The following is a 21,988-nucleotide window of genomic DNA, read 5'->3' as shown; positions in this document are numbered from 1 at the left end:
ACAAATATTTCCTCTTATTCTTTAACTAGTATATCATTTCATACCAATAACCTAATTTCTTCCAGTGTCTGCCCATTTAGGTTGAAATGATGGACCTAGTTTTAAGGTTATCCCGCAATAGTTCTTTCTTCATGTTTACACTCTCTTTGTTCATTCATTCATGTATTCACTCAACAGCTATTTATTGAGTAGCTACTCTGCACCATGCATTGTGCCAGCCTCTGAAGATACAAAGGACTCTTTCCACTTCTACTTTTCTTCATTTTCTCAAATAATTTTATTTATTAATTTTGCTCTGTACTTTATATATCTTGAGTCTTTCCTTCTGCTTTCAGTAGACTGTTGCAGTGATTCCTCTGAAGGTTATATTTTCTCTTTTAATCAGTTTTTTCCAACTCCACAAATATTTACTGATTTTTCACCACTTAGTTTATTGTTGGAAAAAAAAGAATATAAAATTGAAGAAGTTACAGAAGGGACAGACCTTTTATCAAATCACTTGAATTCTTTTTGGGGATTAGAATATTAACAATTTCTCAAATAGTGCATGGTAGAATAGGACTGCAGACTGTGACTGGCACCATCAGACTTTAAAGAATCTCATACAAAGAGGAAAAATCACACCTGATTCAAGAGATTTGCAAACACGTAAAGATGGCTAAAATGCAACAAGAAGGAGTAAGAGAGCGAGGATAGATATCACAGGTTGACAGATCATACCGTTCATTCCCTTTGCTCCTGTTCACGTTGAGTGGCTTGGACAAATGATCTGGCATGGACAAAATGGTCTTAAAACTCTTTCTAAGGCATGTATAAGGTAAAGCTGGAAATTCTCATTGGAGTCCCACTGTGATGGCCTTGAACTCTAGCCATGGGAGTCTGTACTTAGTGGGGGGGTCAGGAAGGAATCTCTGAAAGTTAATGTTACTGTTGACCTTCCTGCCCTGCATTCAAAGTCAACCTGCAATTCAAGTCTGTGGTAGTTAAATGGGAGTCAAGTGAGCAGATTGGCAAACCCCAGGTAATCTTTGGCCAGTGTTCATCAAGGTGTCATAGCATAATGGACACCGTATAATGGACTGTGTGAGGGCACCTGGCTAGGCATGTCTCTCTCACTAACTAGCCAGTCTGTTGATCTTAGACAAGACATTCATCTCTGTAAGTCTTAGGCTCTTTTTCTTAACAGTGGACGTAAAGTGTGCCAATTTTCAAAGGTCATTGTAAGAGATAAATATGGTAAATAGATATGGAAATGTAAACTTTGAAAATATAAAGGTCTGTGCTACTATACGGATTTCCCCTTGAATTTCTTTTTTAATTCTTTGCCATCCCTCTTCAGGGTGGGGCATTGGCGATGGTGATCCTTTCTGCTACCACTCCTTTCTCCTGTACATGGAATGTCATCATCTCACTCTATCATTTTAGGATTCGGTGTGCACTTTCTGAGAACACATACAGCTCTTCTTTTTTAAAACTCTAACATCAGCTGCGAAGCTGTCCCTTCACATTTATCCCATAATAAATTTTTATTCATGAGCAGACGGTACTAATTACATTGTCATTCTGACCTTAGCTTAGGTATCACTTCTTGAGCTATCTCGCTGCCACCAGCCACTGCACGCCCCAGGGGTCACTCGCCACCCTTCTTTATTTGCTTTATGGCACTTTTCATTACCTGAAATTATGTTCTTTGTTTATTTGCTTGTATGTCACTGTAGTCAATAAGATTTTATTAGTTCATTATGCGACAGACGGTGTCATAGGAACTAGGGATAGGAACTGAACTAATGTGTGCCCTTAAGGAGACAGACAGCAATAAATATTGATGATAATAATATCTATCTATATGTATAAATGTCAGGTGGTAAAAAGTGCCATAAAAAAAATAAAGCAAGCTGCAGGATTAGAGAGGGAAGGTCATTATGCCATTTTATGTCTGATGTTCAGGGCAGAGGCCCTGATTGTGCGTGTTACGTGCCATTGACGCCAATGAGTGATGTCCACAGTGTCTTGTCTCAACAGCCCTGTCCAGCTTCTGTAGACTCTAGTTTATGACTTTTTTTTATGGAGTCCATTCATCTCATATTTTATCTTCTTTTTTTCTTGTTGTCTTCTATTTTCTCCAGCATTATTGTCATTGCCCAAGAACCCCACCTTCTTATGATATGCCCAAAGAAGGACAACTTTAATTTTTGTCATTTTCACACCAGTGACGTTTCAGGCTTAATTTGCTCTAGGACCTACTTGTTTGTCTTTCTGGATGCCCAGGGTATCCATGCAGCTTTTCTACAGCACCATATATCAAATGGACCCTTTTTTTGTTTCTTATCACCTTTCCTCACTGTCCAAATTTCTCATTCATACCCACTACTCAGTAATACAAGGGTGTGGATGATCTTAGCCACTCTCTGTAATGATAAAACTTTGTTCTTGGTGATTTTTCCTAATTCTTCCATTGATACCTTTCCAAGTTGCAGCCATCTCTTGAGTTCTTGACTGATTAGGTACTGTTTATTTAAAGACCAGGAGGAAGTAAAGGAGGGACATATCTAGGGAAAAAGTGTACAAAGCAGAAAAAAATGAAAGTGCAAAGGACCTGAAGCAGGGGCATAGGTGATATGTTCAAAGTTAGGCTTGAAATGCAGAGTGGCTAGAGGATAGTGAGCCAAGTGAGGGTGGTCGGCGATGAGGTGCAGAGCAGGGCGTAACCCGAGGCTCTATCATGCAGGCCTTTGGGTCTCCGTTAAAATCTGAGATTCTAATCCGAGTGAAGTGTGGAGTCTAAGGAAGTGTTAGAACTGAAGAGTGATGCCATCAGATTCAGGTCATCCTGGATGTTGTGCGATGAAGAGGGTATTAGCTGGGAAGAGAGCGAGGAGGGAGAACACAAGGAATTCTAGAACTCCTTCCTGTCTGCTCCCTGGACACGGTTGTGCGCCCCACTTCCCCAGCATGTCATGTAACTTGTAATTAGCTATGGTGGGGAAGTTTATACCATGGGAATCTGTGAAAGCTGTAAATCAGGGATTTCTTCTCCTTCTTTGTTTCTTTGTTTCTATCTCTCTGTTGTCTTGCTCCTGTCTGCTCTGTCTCTCCTTTTCTCTTTCTTTCTTTCCCTCCTTTTTTCTCAATCCATACTTCCTCTTCTCCTTCTTTGTTTACTTTTCTTCTTTCTTCTTTTTCTTTCTTTTTTACCACTATAAATATTTACTTTTTTATAAATAAAGGTTTGATAAACATTTACCAGCACATCTCTGAGGAACTCAATCAAAGGTTATTGCCACAAAACAAACAAAAGATCGTTGTGACTTAGATTAGACTAAGGTGGCAGTGAGGGAAGTACTAGGAAGTGGCAAGGCTCTGGAAAGCATCTTTAAAGGGAGCACCGAAAGACTTTGCCGAATTTTTGATTTTCAAAAATATATTTTATTGATTATGCTATTACAGTTGTCCCAATTTTCCCCCTTTTCTCCCTCCTGCCCAGTACCCCCCTTGCCTCCAGAAATCCCCCCCTTAGTTCATGTCCATAAATCATGCATATAAGTTCTTGGTTGAGAAAATGATGCAGGAAAGATGGCTGCCAGGTTTTTGACCTGAGTACCTGAAAGACTAGTTGACTGAAATGGAAATGGCCTTAGAAGGAGCAGTTTTGGGGGATGAGTGTCAAGAATCTGGATTTGAGGACATAAAGATATAAATACCCATTAGGTCTCTTCAAATGAAGATATCATGTAGAAAGTTTGATATTCGAGTCTGGCACTCAGAAAGGGAGTCTGGATTAGAGATATCAGTTTAGGGGTCAACTGCATAGAGAACAGTCTGTCCCTCTTCTTCATAGTTTAAATAGAGGTTCATTGCGTATCAGTTTTTTTTCAAAGTTTTCATGTAGAGCAGAGTAGCAATGTCAAAGTACAGCTATTGCATCTTGTTGGGACTGCTGAGTCAGACGTTCTCCTGATATATGTTTTATAATATAATTTCATCAACTAAGTAAAATTTGCCATGAATTGGTTGCATCCCTATTTAGACCAATTCAATTTTATATTTATTCTCCTTGCTTCTTAAAACCAGTGAGTTACAGATATCACACCTCTAAATCTTGTTCCATGACCCTATTCTGCCTGCATAAGAATGAAATGGGTTTATTTTTAATTGAAGAATTATTCAATCAAATATTAGACCTATTAAATTATTATTAAATTATTAAATTATGGGGGCCCAGGAATCTGTACTGTAACAAATATCCATTGTTAATAGTATGCACATGAAGGAATCTGATATAGTATGTAAATAGAAGGTATAGTTTCTTTTTTGTCTTTCTTAGATTTTCCCTTTGCCAAAAAATTTAATGCTTTATTTCCTTTAACCTACCCTCTAATATTCTAGTTTCTTTTTATTAGAATAGAATTGATTTACATCATGAAGATTTCCATCTTTAGCAAACCAAACCAAACTTAATTACCCCCATTTTTAAAAAAAGTATAACTTTGCAATGTAATACAACTTTAGAATATACCATTCAAACAGAAAAACTTGGTTTTAATTGTAGAATTGCTGTGATAATTTTGAAAGTTTACTAAATGTTTCTGATTCTCCTCTGTCCTGGACACGTGATAGAATTGTGTTGTATTTCCTCATCTTTTCGTGACTAGGGGTCAGAAAAGGAGTGGAGGCCAGTCAGTGTTGTATGTGAGGCCAGAACATTTAATTGTCCATGTTCCTCTATCTCTCTGAAATCTTACCCCATAACTGAGATGGAGGCTTTCCTGTTTGCCCTGCTTATCTGAGTTACAATTGGCAGAGTCCCTTGGCCAGACAGTACTGGACATTGAGTGTGAGCGTGAAATGTACTTTTGTAACTTGAAGACACTAAAGTGATGTTTGGTTGTTATTACAGCACAACCTTCTTCTCTAGCAAAACTGAGTTCTTTTGACCTGAATTATCTCCCATTCAACTGGATGACGTTGTAAACCGACCAAAGCTAATTTGTTTTTTCTACAATTGTCAGAGATTTGTGTCAGTAGTTTAATTTTGGACAATAAGAAATAGGTTGGAACTATATGTCTCTTCTCTTACAACTTCACTACCAGACAGTAGCTTAAAGGACAAACAAAAACAAAAACAACAAAGCCCCCAAATAAGTTACAGACCCATTTCTGCAAACATCCAAACTTTTACTAACAATCAGTTACAAAATCCATCAAACAGTCCATTCCAAAAAATCTGGGGGTAGTCTTTGTTCTCTGTCCTTTATGTCATGCCATCTGACACCTGGTAAGAAAGGTTTACTGCTGAGAAAATGTATCAGTATTCTGGCGGCAAAAGCAAGGAGTCTTCCAATAGTAGCAGGCAATGGAACCACTTTCTAAGTTGAGGGATGGGGAACAAATGAAATAGAATTCTGAATCTATGATGCTAAAGAGGTTATTAGCCTGTTAACCTCGTACTGGGATTTTTATAGTTTGCTCACACAATGGTGAGATGATTGCCCAGTATTTCTAGCCAATCACACATCTTGATTACCACTTGCCTCACCAATGAAAATCGTTACAATCCATTGTAAATTACTAAACTGCCACATATGGTTTCAGAGAGCAATATTGGGAAATTTGAAACATTTGTCACAGCTATCCTGTAGTGAAAACTATTGATTAGGAAACTTTAAATCTTAACCATCATAGAGAGTGGATCCTGACTAGACTTCTCCAAATGTTAACTCACTTTTTCTAGTCTGCAAATTAAAGATAACTTAATGTACTTCATACTGTACCTACTGGAGCATTTTTAAGTAAATTATAGGCACTAACAGAGTAAATTATGGATTTTATTCATTTCTCTTTATATTCTATTCTACTAAGAGTACAAACACCGTCAAACCGATCAGAAGCTTACAATATTTTACTTAACAGATACAGATGTATTAATCCTTGATTTGTATTAGCTTACTTTACAACTTGTTCTCAATATTTCTCTAGTTCACATTAGTATTAAATAGATCAAGAACTATGCATAGTTAATTAACCAAAAACACATATATTTGAACTGTTTATACATAATGTAGGGTTTGTTAAACAAACAAAAAAAGTAGACTACATTGGGTTAAAATGAAAATCTGGAAGCACTGGGTCTTAAGTTTAGATTCTTCTGTTCTCTCTCTGCATATTCATGGTCTGGAAAGGGGGCCAGCCTTCTTCAATGTTTTAGTTTCCAAATGTTTTGCCAACCATGAATGAACTAGGTCAACGAAGGAAAACATTCTTTCTACAGCCTCCATGAATATTCCCCTGTTTGGAAAACTAGACTGGCCCATCAATCATTTTGTTAATAGATTCTCACAGTGTTGGACTATAACTTGCAAAACTTCATCAGTAAGCATATGCTTTCCAAAATCTTCACTTCATTTCTTATTCTTTTAGTTACTTTTATGAATAATTTTTGAAATCTGTGACAGCTCATCAAATTGATAGGAAGTTAGTTGTAAATCAAGTATATAAAGTTGCATTTTAAAACATCTCTAAAAAGCTAGGAATACCATTTTAAGTATTAAAGGTTTAAACAGTAGACTTATTTTATGGTATATTTTAGTATTAATATTTTAAAGTAAAGCAGTATTAAAATGTAGTTTTCCACTAATAATTCTCTGAGATTCAAAAAACTTTTCTTCATAAAATTGGAGATATTAAACAAATTAATTGGTGGCGATTTGTTTGTTTGCCCATATGACAATCTTTTGTCTGTAAATTATTTATGGTATTTTATAAACAACAACTATAACAATAAAATTGCAAGAGCACATTTGGACTTCATATCCAATTTATGTAAATAAATTTTGCCTGGGCTTATGAATTTTTATTTTTAGAATTTGTACATTTCCAAATTTAGAAAGCATCCCTCCAATGAATTAGACTGATCACTCCTAGCAATTGATTTTATTATTGTGCAATGGTTTTTAGGGGATCCCAGAGAATGAGAGGAGAAAATTCCAAATAGCAGAATGTAAAGTAAAAATACTTAAACTTTTCAGACATCCCATCTTAACAAGAATATTTTGATTATAAGATTTTTGAATGAATGTAAAATGAACAATTCATGTTAGTTCATAGAATTTTTTTTAATTTCAGCTTTACTGAGGTATAGCTGATACATAAAATTATAAGATATATAAAGTGTACATCATGGTGATTTGATATGTATATGCAGTGTGAAAGGATTCCCCCATCTAGTTAATTAACATACCTATCACCTCACATATTTAACTTTCTGTGTGTTTGTGTGTGTGTGTACAAGAACTCTTAAGTTCTAATCTCTTCGTAAAGTTCAGGGAAATTTTTGATGAAGACTATATTTTGATTTGTTTATCTTCTTTTCCCAGTATATGCAGCTTCTTTTTGCCAGGAAGCAGGCTAGGGCGGTGCTCTCCAAAGAGTGCCCCACGGGTCAGGCCCTTTTGATATCCATCAGAAAACGAAAAGTATGAAAACTGAGAGCAAGGAGTTAGAAAATTTTATAAAACTTTGACACAGTTATTCTGTGTCTGTTTACTTAAATAATAAAATGGTTCTTTAATTATTTTCCAGTTACTCATTTTAATTGTCCATAACTATTTGGGAAAAACAAAAGTCTGGTTTTTCAGCACAATTAATTTGAGAAATGCTGTGCTGGGACTTTCACAGTTTTAACGAAGATATTAAGGGACAAGTCTGATCCACAGTAACTGTATTTTTGCACTCTTTGAAACATAAAAACTACAATAAGATTGCATATATTCCCCCCAAAACTTATATTTTGACAAATAAACTTATTTCTTTAAGATAGTTCTGAATATGTATATGAAAACATTCTGAATGCAAGAAGTCACATGTAAACACTAAATAAAATGTCAACAGAGCTGCATGTATAAAATCTTATTATCACTTTAATATAATAAACCCATTTTTTCGTCTCAGCTATTGCTTCATTTCTATCATCTAGTATTTGCATGTAATACTTTTTAAATATTTATTAGGAAAGAACTTAATAAAATATGAAGTTATCAAACCAAGATGTGATTTATCATGAAAATCTTGGATATCTGCATTTAGATATTATACACATTTTGTATTTGATCAAGAAAGTATTTTTTAAAAATCCTTAAAAATGAACTAATGAAATTATTTATTGACAATTATGCTAACAAAGTATCTTATATTAGTAACCACTTGTCTATTTTCAAACTCACATCAGTAAAAATTATTCATCATTGCTGATTCTTATAGCTACAGGTAAGAGATAAGCAAACAAGACTGCCTTCAACCTTGGAAAGCAAGCAAACTGAAGTTTAAACATAGACATCAATAGAGAAACGTTTTCTCTAATTTGTCACTAAATCATTGCTCCCTATATTAAAACCAGCAATTCACAAACCCTCACGCACAAAGAGTCATTGTTTGCTGTGCATTTGGCAAGCTAGCAGTTGCTTTATAAATGTAATATTAAATTGCCATTACTGCCATCTAGTGGGAAGACATAGCCCATGTCACTATGTCAGGGATAGTATATAAAGCCCCAAAGTTCTAGGGGGAAAGGGAAAGCCACTGTTTGAGTATCTTAAGTGAAGTAGCAAACCAAAAGACACAGTATCATGGATATTGAAACCAAATAGATAACTATTCATTTAATAAGTCAAAGAGGTTTTGGGGGAGAAAAAAGGGTAGGAAGGGATGCATACCTCTATAAGATTGATTTTGTGTAAAACCAAAATTACATATACAATATTATTTCTCACTGAACACAGTAAGATTACCTGAATCAGGGTACTTGTACACTTTTTTTTTACACTCTGTGGCATGTAAATTAATTGTTTCGCCTATGCTTTTTTAAGTCTAAAGAATCAAGAAAATACAGTTCTTCTCAAACTTTAAGGTAGCAAGGAATCACCTGGCAATCTGGTTAAAATGCAGATTCAGCCTCAGTGTATCACTGCCAGAGACTTCGCATTTCTAACAGCCCTCAGGTAATGCCTATGTTGTTCTTTAAATTCAGGTCATACTTTGAGTGATGAGAGCCTTTGAGTAGGTTATCAAAGGGAAGGGGTTCAAAAATGAAGTAAAACTCCTATAGTGCCTGTCACTATATGATATCTGGGTATAATGTATAGAGAAGTTTATTCAATGGCCTGTAGAGTCAGATTGCCAAATGTATTACTTGGCCTTGTTATTTATCATGCGGGTAGCCTTGGACAAGATGCATAACATGTCACTGACTCAGTTTAATCTGTAACTGAAAATAACAACCATATTAGCATGCCATGGTTCTTATGAGGAATAAATGAGATTTTCCTCATTTGCCCTTTTTAAGAAATTGCCCTTTTTATAGATTAAAAACAAGCATTTGCAATGTTATATAGTTAAAACTAAATGTGTAAATTGTGTAGTATAACATCTAGTGTCTAGTGGCCAATAAATGTTAATATCACCAACACATGTCACAGAGTAAATGGACAGACACCTGTGAATACACTCACACCCTAGAACATTTCATTCAATGAAAAAAGGAATTTTGAAGTTTCCATAGAATAAGACTGATGTAAATCTGTGAAAGGCATTACTTTGATGTTTTGATGGGAAAATAAGGAATTCGTGAATTATTCTGTAAAGAAATCCAGGTACATGTGGAAAACAGAAGGAAGTACACTAGGTAAGGAAATACTGGGTTGATTTAGTTTTGTCTTTTCACATTACCAGAAAGCAAGCCTAGAATGGAAGGCTAAATGCATTCATATTTAGAGCAGTTTTTTGGTTTCACAAAACAAACAAACAAGCAAACGAACAAACTGAGGAGGGTACAGAGGTTGCCATATACCCTGCTTCCACGCATGCATAGCCTCCCCCACTATCAACATCTCCACTAGCATAGAGCATATTTTACAAGAGATGAACCTACATTGACACCTCGTTATCACTCAAAGCCTACAGTTTACCCTAGGGTTGTACATTCTATGGCTTAAACAAATGTATAAGGACGTGTATCCACTGTTACGGTATCATACAGAATAGTTTCACTGCCCTAAAAATTGTCTGTGCTCTGCCCATGCACTCCTGCCTCTTCCTTAACCCCTGGCAACCGCTGATCCTTGTGCCATCTTCATAGTTTTGCCTTTTCCAAAATGTCATGTAGTTGAAATCATACAGTATGTAGTCTTTTCTGATTAGCTTCTTTCACAGAGTAACGTATATTTAAGGTTCTTCCGTGTCTTTTTATGGCTTAAAAGTTCACTTCTTTTTAGCACTGAATAATATTTCATTCTCTGGATGTACAATTTGTGAAGCTGGGTACTGTATTTTTATACAGCACCAGATTCATATATTGCAGTAGCACATACAAAGTGTGAGAATATAAGAGGGCAAAGATTCTAGATAAATTTACTAATGTGGGCCTATGGTGGGGAAAACGGGACAAAAAAATATCTGGAGTGTTCTAAGTTATTTGAGCAAATCATATTTTATGTATTTGAACCCTCTGTCATAGCTTATGGTATATTTTACATGATTAAATAAACTGTTACATTCTTCAGTTACATGCTGAATTATAAAAATATGTGATAAATTATTCATATTTATAAAGTTTTGCCTCAAAAGAAAGGGAGACTATAGCATTGTGATTAGGCGAAAGGACAATAAAGCTCACCCATTTGGAAGAAAAACATTCTGCTCTCTTTTGAGTGAAGTTAGTGCCTTTGCTTATGTAAATAGATATTTCCTAATTTTGACCCTTGGGTTTTAAGCTTTGCCTACAGTGTACTTATCTTTATTTTTATAAAGTATTATGGATGAACTGCAGAAAACCATGTAAAGAATTACAAAAACCTAAAATGCTAAATTGTGGGTCAGAGTCAAAGTAAGATGTTATTGACTTAAAGTGATGTTAATGGATTTTGTACTTACTATAAAGGGAGAGATAACGTATTTGAATTTTCTTTTTGAAAATTCCTCATTTTTCTAAAATATGAGAATTTGGAATCTTCTCAACCTTTTAATGTATATGAGATGAGTTATAAACTAGTTTCATAATGAAAGTAATTGTTTTACTACACTGTTTAAAGGATAATGTTCTGAGTTGTAGGAGTAATGGCAAAAAAAGTAAGGCAGTGTGATCTATTCAGTGCAGGGAGCAAAATGCAGTTAAATTATTAAGTTATCTTCATTGGGTGATGACGTGCAAGCTGATGTTATATAAGGAGACCAAGGAATTATCGAATTTCATTCCCCAAGACACGATACCGATGCTTTGTTATACCAAAAAAAAAAAAATACTAACATTCTGGGTACATACACAAAAGAATTGAAAGTGGGAGCTTGAGCAGGTATTTGTTTATCTATACTCATATTCATAGCATCATTTTTCACATGAGCCAAAAGCTGGAAGCAACCCAAATGTTCATCAAAGAATGAATGGAAAAACAAAATGTGATGTACACATACACTGGAGTATTACTCAGTCTCAGAAAGAAATGAAATTCTGACACATAATGCAGCATGGATGACCCATGCCATTAAGCGAGGTGAAATACGCCGGACAAAAAGGACAGATATTGTATGATTGCAGTTGTATGAGGTACCTAGCAGAGCCCAGTGCAGTAAGACAGATGTGCAATGGTGATCACCAGTGGCTGAAGGAAGAGGAAATGAGGCTCTGCTGTTTGGCGGGTGCAGAGTTTCAGTGTGGGCCCGCGGTAAAGTTCTGGAGGTGGTGATGGTTGCATGACAGTGCGAATGAACGTAACGCCACTGAGCTGGACACTTAAAATTGTTAAAATGACACATTCTATGAAGTTATGGATATTAAAAAATTCTAAAACACTATTAACAAACTCCTAGGCATCACACATAATAGTTGTTTTGTTTTGTTTTGTTTAGGAACCAAACGGACAAAATAGCCTATTCTCCTACCTGCACACCTAAATTTTAGTGGGATGGATGTGTGCCAAATTTTAAGAAAGTTTTTAAAAATGACAGTGATTCAGTAAAGGTACTATTAGCATATCTGTGAAGTTCAAGGCTATCTAATATGATAAAGAATAAGAGAGAATACAGTCAGAAAAAATGTGGAAAGTAAAACAAGAAAAATATCTCCAGGCATTCCCCTCAGGCAGTGTTAATTAGCACTCAGGGTCTTAGGTTCCTCTGTAAAACTGGTCATTCTCAGACATGTAGTAAGTTCTCCGTGATGGGTGCTTATTATTGTGTTTTCTGCTGTTGTGATAGATGTTTGAGTTTTCCAGAGGTAGAGATATAAATTTGATATAAATAACAAGTTCAACTAAACACTGTACTATAAAGATACAGTTCAGAGTCTTAGAAATGCGTTTCAGGACCAAAATATAAATATGTTAATACACATTAAACACAAATGTGAATGCTAGAGGGCCACACCGCCCCTTAATCTCCCTCACACTTATCAGAGAAACAGAATTGATAATATCACAAAATATTCCATTCAGGAATTTTTAGCTGACTAAGCACTTTCATATCTGACTTCATTTGATCTTCACATCAATCCCTCTGAAATTCCTATGACAAATATTATTTTAAAAATTCCCAAACAAATGCAGAGATTGTGACTGGTTTATCACAGAGTTAGTAAGTGAAAAAGTGAAAATTGAGTATCTTCAAACTCCAAGTCCAAACTTTTCCTTTATCTCCAGCTGCATATTCTACCATAGGTGGCAACAAAGTATTGAAAACCTTGTGTTTTCACCACACTGGATTCTTAGTCCATGAGTTTTTTCAGGAACAAAATGGTGACAAAGAATATATTAATCCACAACTTACAGTTTCTTTAGACAAATATTATTAGATATAGATAGGTGCTCAAATCAATAAAAAAACGAGTATTTTTTAGCAGTCTTAGTTTTGACAGTTCCAAGAAGCAGATGTTCTAAATTTCTGCAGAAATGTAGGTAGAATGAGTCATATCCGTAAAACTTAAACAGTGTCAGTAAAGAAGCTGGTAGCAAGAGTTGAATTACAAACCTCTCACAATGCTACGTAGGAGAGACATAGCCTTGTTAACACAGTTTTGAGTATTTCCTTTTAAACTATTTCCAACCATGTACTTATTTTCCTCATATAAATTTGTGACACAGTACATTCATTCCCTGCACTCCTATTCCAGATTGTGTAAACTTTAGTAGATCCCCTCTTTTTTTTCCTATTCACCAAGGTTTTATGTTGTAGGGGTGCAGGCAGATTTTTAGGCTCTCAGCCCTCCTAAAATTATTCATGTTTTGTCAGTGTTCTGGGCTGGGATGCCAATCATCAGCATTACCTCACTTTCAAAAACAGACCGCTTTGGTTTTATGTGGGAACACTGTATAACTGGATTGCTGTGTTAACATAATATGCTAGTGTGCAATGGTTTAAAGACCACATTTATTGTGTAAAAGTTTATTTCATTTTCATACTTCATTATAGGTTAGATTTTTTTCCATATCGATCTATAGAAGGCATGTAATTTGTTTTTATTAATTGCTACACTCTACCTTAAAGTTTATTATTCCTCTAAAGGAAATGGCAACTTTGTTCTTTAAAAAGACAGGTAAAAGAACCCAATGACTTAACTTTCTTTTAGAGTACTCTTATTTTCTAGAGAGATGATGTAAAAAACATGAATGTGTATAGCAAAACTTGCTTTAGGTAACAACTCTGGGGACCAGAACAACTGGCTGCCTAGGGTGCAAAGTTACCTAAAGATTGAACAAAAGTTGCCCTTGAATTTTAGAATACATTTGAAACAGCCATATAAATCATCAACCATCTGCATAACTGATGCCAGAAAGAAAAACAAAAAAGAGTAAAAGGTAAGCTTAAAAATGGACTTGAAGCAAGATCTTAAGGAGTAAAACATACAAGCAAAATTTAGTTCTTAAGATTACTGGTGTAAAACACTGCTAGATTGTAATGGTGGTACTGGGACAATACCAAGTGTCAATGAAAAAGTTGCCAAATAGCTTTTTAAATAATATATTTGTTATGCAAATAGTGAATGTTTATTGTAAAACAATGGATAAATTTTTTATTGTAAAGCAATGGATAAATAATAGAGAAATTATTCATAAACCCTGTTTTGACTATAACCTATGCATATCTTGGTATGCAACCTCTCATACATTTTTATATATTATATATGTGTGTGTGCATATATATATTATATATATAACAACTCTTCATGTTATAATACCTTTTGAGACTTTTTAGTACTATTTTTTAATGAAAAAGCAATGGACTTAACATGGACAAGTTTAGCTCCTTCCTGTTGATTTTCACGATATCTATGTGGAAATTATAGCATACAGCTTTCTAACTTACGGTTGTTTTTCTGGTAATTCCACAGAAGCTCTGGGTGTTCAGTCTAAGTGATTATGCCTGTAAACTCTGGGCATGGCGTCTGTGTTCAAACCATGAAGCCTTGAGCACGTTCTAAAACCACCATGGACAGATGAGGTTGGGTGTGCTGGGGAGCTGAGAATAAGCTGAGGTATGGAGTGTAGAATACAGGAATAGGACAGGTTCAGAAGCAAGTGAACAGTAATTAAGAAATTCTCCAATGTAGCGAGAATGAGTGTGGTGAAGTTATCAAAAATTGGAGAAGCATGAATCATTAGAATAAGTAATATATCTATAAACTAAGGACCAGAATCCAAGAGACTGTGAAATTGATATGGGTCATCATAATAAATTTTAAAAGTCCTTGTCATACATTACTTGTACTAATATTTATTGAACATGGGCTAGTTTTATATACTATTGCTAGCTTCAAACAGCTTATAATCTACATGGTGTAATAAGACATGATCATCAATTTGATGTAGTACAAGGCAGTATGTAAGTCATGTGGTCCAAGAATAAGTGATATAGGAATTCATGGGGACAAAAAGTTACTTCTGACTTTGGTGATCTAAAAATGTATGATGATGATAACAGCTGATATTAATAAATAATTTTATTCTTACAACACTGTGAGAAAAGTTGTTATCATCAGGAAGATAATGCGTATGGCGGTTGCCGTCTTGAAGCCAGCATCTCGGGGATTGAATTCCAGTCACTTGCTATTGTGGCTTTGGAAATTTATATAACTCTCTGTATTTCAGTTTCTCATCTACAAAAAGAAAAAAATCATCATATCTGTCTCCTAGAGTTGTTGTAAAGGCTAAATGTGTTAATAGGCATAAAGCACTTACAACTCACTAATAATAATGTAGTTATTACTATTTGTTTCATTTTTCATGCTAAAGAAACTAAGATTTTGACAATTTAGGTTGCATATCCAAGTTATGCAGGGAGTAAATGGTGGAGCCAGGGGTCAAGTCTAGCTCTGCTCACTCCTGAATCTGAGTTTTTAATTTTATTACTTTGATGTTTCAGACTGTAAACATTGAAACAATGGTCAAAGATAAAGATTTAATTTAGATCATGGCTGATTAAATTCATGAGTGAAATAGGGCAGAGATTAGGAACAGGGTGTTTTTGCTATTGTGTTTTGGAAGGAGGAAAGGTTTAATTTAAAATGTCTTCAATTTTTAGGGTAAAATATATGACTGCTAGCTGGAAATCCTGTACTAAAACTCAGGATTAGGAGTGAAAGTTGAGATTAGGGAGATACATATATCTATGCAGAGTTAATAGTGAATGCTGTGAATAGGTAAGATTGGCAGGGAGATAATATTTTAAAAAGCAAAAAAGAAAAAGGAAAGCCAAGGTCCTAAATCATTGCCTTATTAACCATGGAGAAGAGAAGCTACAAAAGACTTCAGAGGTAAAATTGGCAGAGTCCAACTGGAGACAATGACAGCCTGTTATCGTGGAAGAACAAGTCCAAAAACTTCAATAAGGCTAGGTGGAGCTTCCCAACTCAGTGGTGGAGGGGAAGACATTGCCAGTCTGTTGATCCAGAAATTGCTCATGAGGTACAGGCCTCCGGGGTTTTGAAGAGTCTTGCATAATTTCTGGTGGGTGAAGAGGAAGTACTTAGAGAGATGTGGGGTAGCAAGAGTACTATTTTTAGAACATTCAAATATACCAAGTTCATCTTTATTTTGTTCAATCACTGGTCTATAATGTGTTTTTCCATCATTATCTTGAGCCATGGAAGGGTCCTCTGGAATTTTAGGGTGAGTTGGTTTCATCAGAGCTTTTAGAGGAAAAGTGCTGTTCCAGAGCTACCTCATTTCTTCTCTGGAACAGGATTATGAAACAAATGAACATGAACAGAAAGCTTCATGACCCACACTTTTACAACTGTAGCCTCATATGACTATTTAAATTTAAATTAATTAAAGTTAAATAAAAAATAGAATTAAGTTTCTCAGTTGTACTTCCCATGTCAAATATTCATGGGGCTTTTGATTATTGCATTGGATGGTGCTTTTGTTTTTTCTTTTTATTGAATTCATTGGCATGACACTGGTCAAAAAACTATACAGGTTTTAGATGTATAATTCTACAGCATATCATCTGTACACTGTACCGTGTGTTCAGCATCCCATGTAGAGTCTCTTTTTATCACCCCTGTCCCTCTTCCCCCTCCTCCTGCAATCACCACCCTATTATCCATGTCCATGAGTTTGTTTTCTCTTTTTTTCTTTTTTGTTCAATTTCTCCCCACATCCCCTAACCCAACAGCTGTCAACCTGCTATCTATGTATGAGTCTGTCTCTGTTTTTGCTTGTTAGTTTATTTTGGTCATTAGATTCCACATGTGAGTGAAATCCTATGCTATTTGTCTTTTTCTGACTGGCTTATTTCACTTATCGTAATGCTCTCCAGATTAATTAACACTGTCACAAAGGGTAAGATTTCCTTCTTTTTTACAGCCGATTAATACTCATTGTGTAAATGTACTGTGGCTGTTTTATCCACTCATCTGCTGATGGACGCTTGGGCCGCTTCCAATTCCTGGCTATTGTAAATAACGCTTCAATAAACGTAAGGATACATATATTCTTTTGAATTAGTGTTTCCAGCCTCTTTAGATATATTCCCATAAGTGGAATTGCGGGGTCATAAGTCACGGCATTAGTTATAGGATATTTTCATCATTCCTTTCTACTAGACAGTCACTGTAGGTGACATACGTCTTAAGATTTCTGTGATTTTTAAAAAAACGTTTATTTTTCAGTTACAAGACTTTCATAAGAGTAGTTTTTACATTTTGAGTATTTACAACCACATAAATAGCAATAATAAATAATAATCAGCAATAGCAATTTTTTTCATATCTTGTTTCACTACTCTCACTAATAATTCTTCTCATCTATAAGCAAAAGTTATCTTTATCTCATTTGTTTCAGACATAAAATTTTAACTTAACAAACATATTTTTGTTTTATATCATGGGCACAAAATAATCACCTATCAGGAATTTGATCAGTTTATCAGGATAATAGAGAAATCATATTTAAAAGCTAAATAGCACCTCAGAAATAAAATAACTCAAAAAACATAAGATTTTTCTTTGTGAATTATTATCTGAAAAAATTCCTCATTTGGATTTATAATCACTGTTTTTTATTCCATTTGAAAATAAAAAAAGTCTCATGTAGATATTAACTAGAATTTCTATATGATAAATATGCTTTTTATTTAATAAATATTGACATGCATCGAGGAGGAAAAATTTAGCTTATCAAAGTGATATTTTTAAAAAAATGTTGATTAATACTCCAAGAAGTGTTCCATTGTAACTATTATGATACTTGCAGTGCCTGTTGCATTGAAGGCGTACCACCTGCTGATAACTGGTATTTAGCTTTTCCAATATGAAAAGTTCTATCAAAATATTATCTCTTGACATGTTACTTGATGACCTCCATATTTTTGCTAGTGTATTTTCTGTCTCATATAAAATGTAAACATCATTTTTTGCATACATTTTTAGGAAACTGAAAAAAATCTAGTAAGGCAGTTTTTACTTAGACGTGGATTTAATTTCTAATATGCATCATTTCAGAGGAAAGTTAAGGGCTTCCATGTATGTGTGCTATATGGTATTTGGCTTTTCTTAATCAAGTATTTCCAAATATTATTTACCACAAATTTCTTACTATTTATTGTTTCTTTTTATTAAAAACACCTGGTCATTATTTTTCTTTCTCCAAAATTTTGACTTCCAGTCTCATTTGGAAAGAGCTGGAAAGTTGACTTTCCTTTTAGAACTACATTGACATTAAAAACTTGGCACATTTTGCCCTGGCTGGGTGACTTAGTTGGTTGGAGCATCATCTTGTACACCAAAAAGTTATGGGTTCGATTCCTAGTCAGGACACATACCTGTGCTGTGGTTGCCAGTTCAATCTCCTGTAGGGTCACATACGAGAGACTACTGATAGATGTTTTTCACTCTCTCTCTCTCTTCTGTCCTCTATCTCTAAAAATCAATAAACATCCCTCAAGTGAGGATTAAATGTATATATGGCAGATTCTGAAGATCCTGCTTGGGGATCTGTTTACAATAAATAGAACTGAATTTTCCCTCCTAAAAATTAACAATGAAAGTAAAATGGTCTTACTTTTAAAAATTTGTGTTAGTCTTATTTTTAAAAATTTGTGTCTTACTTTAAAAAATTTGTTGCAGAAAATTTAAATAAGATTAATTCTACTCTTAACTAAAGGATAAGGATAAATGTGCTAATGTGTTTTTATTTTATTTTATTTTTGTAGGCCTAAGCTAAGGAGTGGCAGAAAATCAAACAGGATAGTTAAACAGTAGCAGTATGAATGCTCTGTAACAGAAGAGCAAGCTACCGTTTTGGAGGGAAACATCTAATTCTGGAGCTAGAAAGCTGTTGAAATTTTTATTTTAAGTTTATTTTAATATATTAACTGCTGGGCTAATTTGTCAGTTATTTCTCTATAACTAATGCTTAGAATGATTCTTCATTGTTGGCATACATTTCCTACAGGTGTCATTGCAAGTCACTTTTTTATTTGTCCAATGGGTTCAAGTTGGTGTGTAGAGTCCAATGGTGTTTGGATTCAGAAGCCTGAAGCTTAAGGCAGATTTTAGTTCTTCAAGATTAGTAATGAATTATCTATTTGGGTAGTTTGGAGTTTTATATTTTAATTTGTATTTTATAATGAATCCCTCCCTTAATTTCTATGATCCTGGACTCTTGGATCATTCAAGTCCTATCACCATCTTGGTGCTTTGAATTTATTTGCTTAGTTATGCATATTCAAGACAACAACAACAACAACAACAAAGAGTAACTATACTCCACAATTGAAAATTTCCTTTTGTCCTACATCTACCTTCAGCTGTCCCATGATTAACTCATCAATCTGCCCTCTTCCATGCTCCTTATATATTGTTACCTCTGCTAGTGTTCTATCATCATGGTTTTAATATCAGACGAACTCAAATTCAGTTGTTTGATGTTTAAACTTAAATTTTAATTTAGAATCACAGGAGTTATGTTTAAAGGGAACATACTAGATTTTCCTTTTAAGAGAAGACACCTCTTCATCTAATTTTGAGGTTGTTGCTTGTATTTTTCTGTCTTATACTTGCTTAATTCTTTAGGTATTTATGTTTACAGGGTCATTATGAGGGAGAGGCCAAGTTGTGGGATTTTGCTTCCTGCTGTTCTCCCATTCTCTCTAGTCTCAACAGCTTCCTGTCCTCATTTTTGCAGTTGTCTTGCCCAGCCTTTTCCCGGCATTTAGGTTGGAAATTCATTACCTTACAACCATTGGTAGTTTGGTTTAATTTCTGATTTAAAAATTCCCTGTACATCCATTAACTTCCATTAACTTATGCCCTTGTCCTTCTGTAAAGTTACTCTTCTCAGCTTTAGCTGTGATGGTCTTGTTTTGCCACTGTATGTTATGTGCTCTTGTTCAACCTCTCATTCCGGAAGAGGGCTTTGTCTCAGTCTCTGGTTTCAAGCAAAGAGCATGGCTGCCCTGTGGTCTTCCAACTCATATGGAAGATTTTTTTCTCCTTGTGCAATCAGAGGCTACAGTTCTGGCCATTCTCTTTCAAATTGTGGACCTGGTTTTTCAGGCTCATTTGCTGATTTGCTTTTTTTTTTTTTTTTTTTTTGGTTTTCATTCATTGAGAATTCATCCTGTTTTTGAGCCTGGCTTTGTGTTCTAGATTTTTTCTTTCAGCATTACATCTACCTTGTCTTGGGTTTGAAGTAATAGTAATATATCACATCAGGAATTCTGTGGCATCTTGACTGGAATTTTCTCCTTGCTTGTATGAACACTATAAGTGTTTTCTTAAAAAGCAACATTTTATTGGGCCTCTCCAAATTAATTTCTCCTAATTTTGTACACACACATACAGGATGTTAAATGATACTTTTCCCGGTGAGCTAGAATTCTGAAAGAGGTCTTATATTTGAGAATGATGATATGTGTGCCCACACATTGTTAAGAAATAACCTAAATCCTCAGATTGGACACTAGAGAAAGTAACCTTATTGTGTCTTATCGAAAGGAATAGTCATTGAACAAAAGATCTCACAAAAGGATCCCATGAGAAATTTCATGAGCACAACTTACAACTGTACTCATTAAGAAAGATCCCTGGTGCACCTTAAGTTATTTATTTCTCTTCTTTAATCATGAGCCAACATGGTAAATAGGGGAAGGAACTTAAACTGTGAACTCTGGAAAGAAGTGACTATGTACACATTTTCCTTTCTTGATCATTGCAACTTTTAAGCCTGAATCTAGCCCAGCTAGAAGTAAAACATTAAACTGGACTGTACATTTTAATGCAGGGATTTCTCTCCAAAAATTATGGATCTTTCTAAGAACTTTCTAGGAAGAAAGCATGTAGATTCAGAGTAGCATGAATATAAGACAGTGGTAAAAAAAAAAAAAAGTTGGTTTATTTTGGACTTTGGCTCCTACCAAGTTCAGGCTGTTCAATAAACTTGTTCAGAAATTTTATGTTAGACTCTGGTTGAACATTCTCCTTGCTATTATACTTAAAAGATGCAACACTGAAAATCTTAAAAGAAATGGTTACAGGTTTTGAAATATTCATGTGTATACAGACTTTTTGATTGAGGCAAAAATGTTTAATGAAATCAAACCTTCCAGACTTTAAATTGCAATCCAAGTCACATGAATACAAATGAGCTTAAAAATAAAATTGCATATGTATAAAAAGTCAAATAAGGAAATATAAATCAGCAGCTATATTTGTATCTATTTAATTTTAAGCCATGATAAAAGAATCGCTCTGCTGCAGCTCAGTCACACAAACTAAGACAATTCATAATTTTTTTTCCATTTTATGTAATATTTTATTTTGCCTGATTATGTGTTCTCATAAAACAGACCTCTGTGACACATAAACGTTAAAAGGAGTTATTTCTGGGAAATGTTATTGGCAATAAGAAATTGGCTTACGTAAACTATTTTAGAATTGCTAGGGATTTATATGGAGATCAAATTTAATACCATGTAAATTCATAACATACATTTTATAGCTTTGTTCTTGTTGTTCCATTTTTTGATGTATATAACCTACTATATTCTTTGCTCATATTCTCCAGTTTTCTGATTCCCTTCTCTTGACTTTTTCTAAGTGTCAGATAAATTGAATGTTATTAGTGAAGATGATATAATTCAGTTGGTTTTATGAATTCCAATAAAACATTACATTGCTAGAGTAAATTATTCAGTATATGATGCAGGCTGAAGAAAGGTCCCCTCAATCCCAAATATTCTCTAAATCATAATAATCTGTTCAGAATTAAGTGATATTTTGATATTTTCAAATATTAATTATAAATATAAGATTTAGAGTTGGAAACTGAATTATAATATTTTGTAATATTAAAGAGGTACTTATTTATTGTAAGATTAATCAGTATAGTTCTATTGCCAAGTATTTGCCAACATATATAAAAATAGACATGACTCTTGAACATATAAATGCATAAAGATCAGCTGAAAGTAGAGACTTGGCAGGAAAAATTGAAATGCATGA

The sequence above is a fragment of the Pteronotus mesoamericanus genome, unplaced genomic scaffold, assembly GCF_021234165.1.
Source record: "Pteronotus mesoamericanus isolate MK-2021 breed Mesoamerican mustached bat unplaced genomic scaffold, CSHL_Meso_final contig_116, whole genome shotgun sequence".
NCBI lineage: Eukaryota > Metazoa > Chordata > Mammalia > Chiroptera > Mormoopidae > Pteronotus > Pteronotus mesoamericanus.
Note: the sequence above shows the minus strand (reverse complement) of the source record.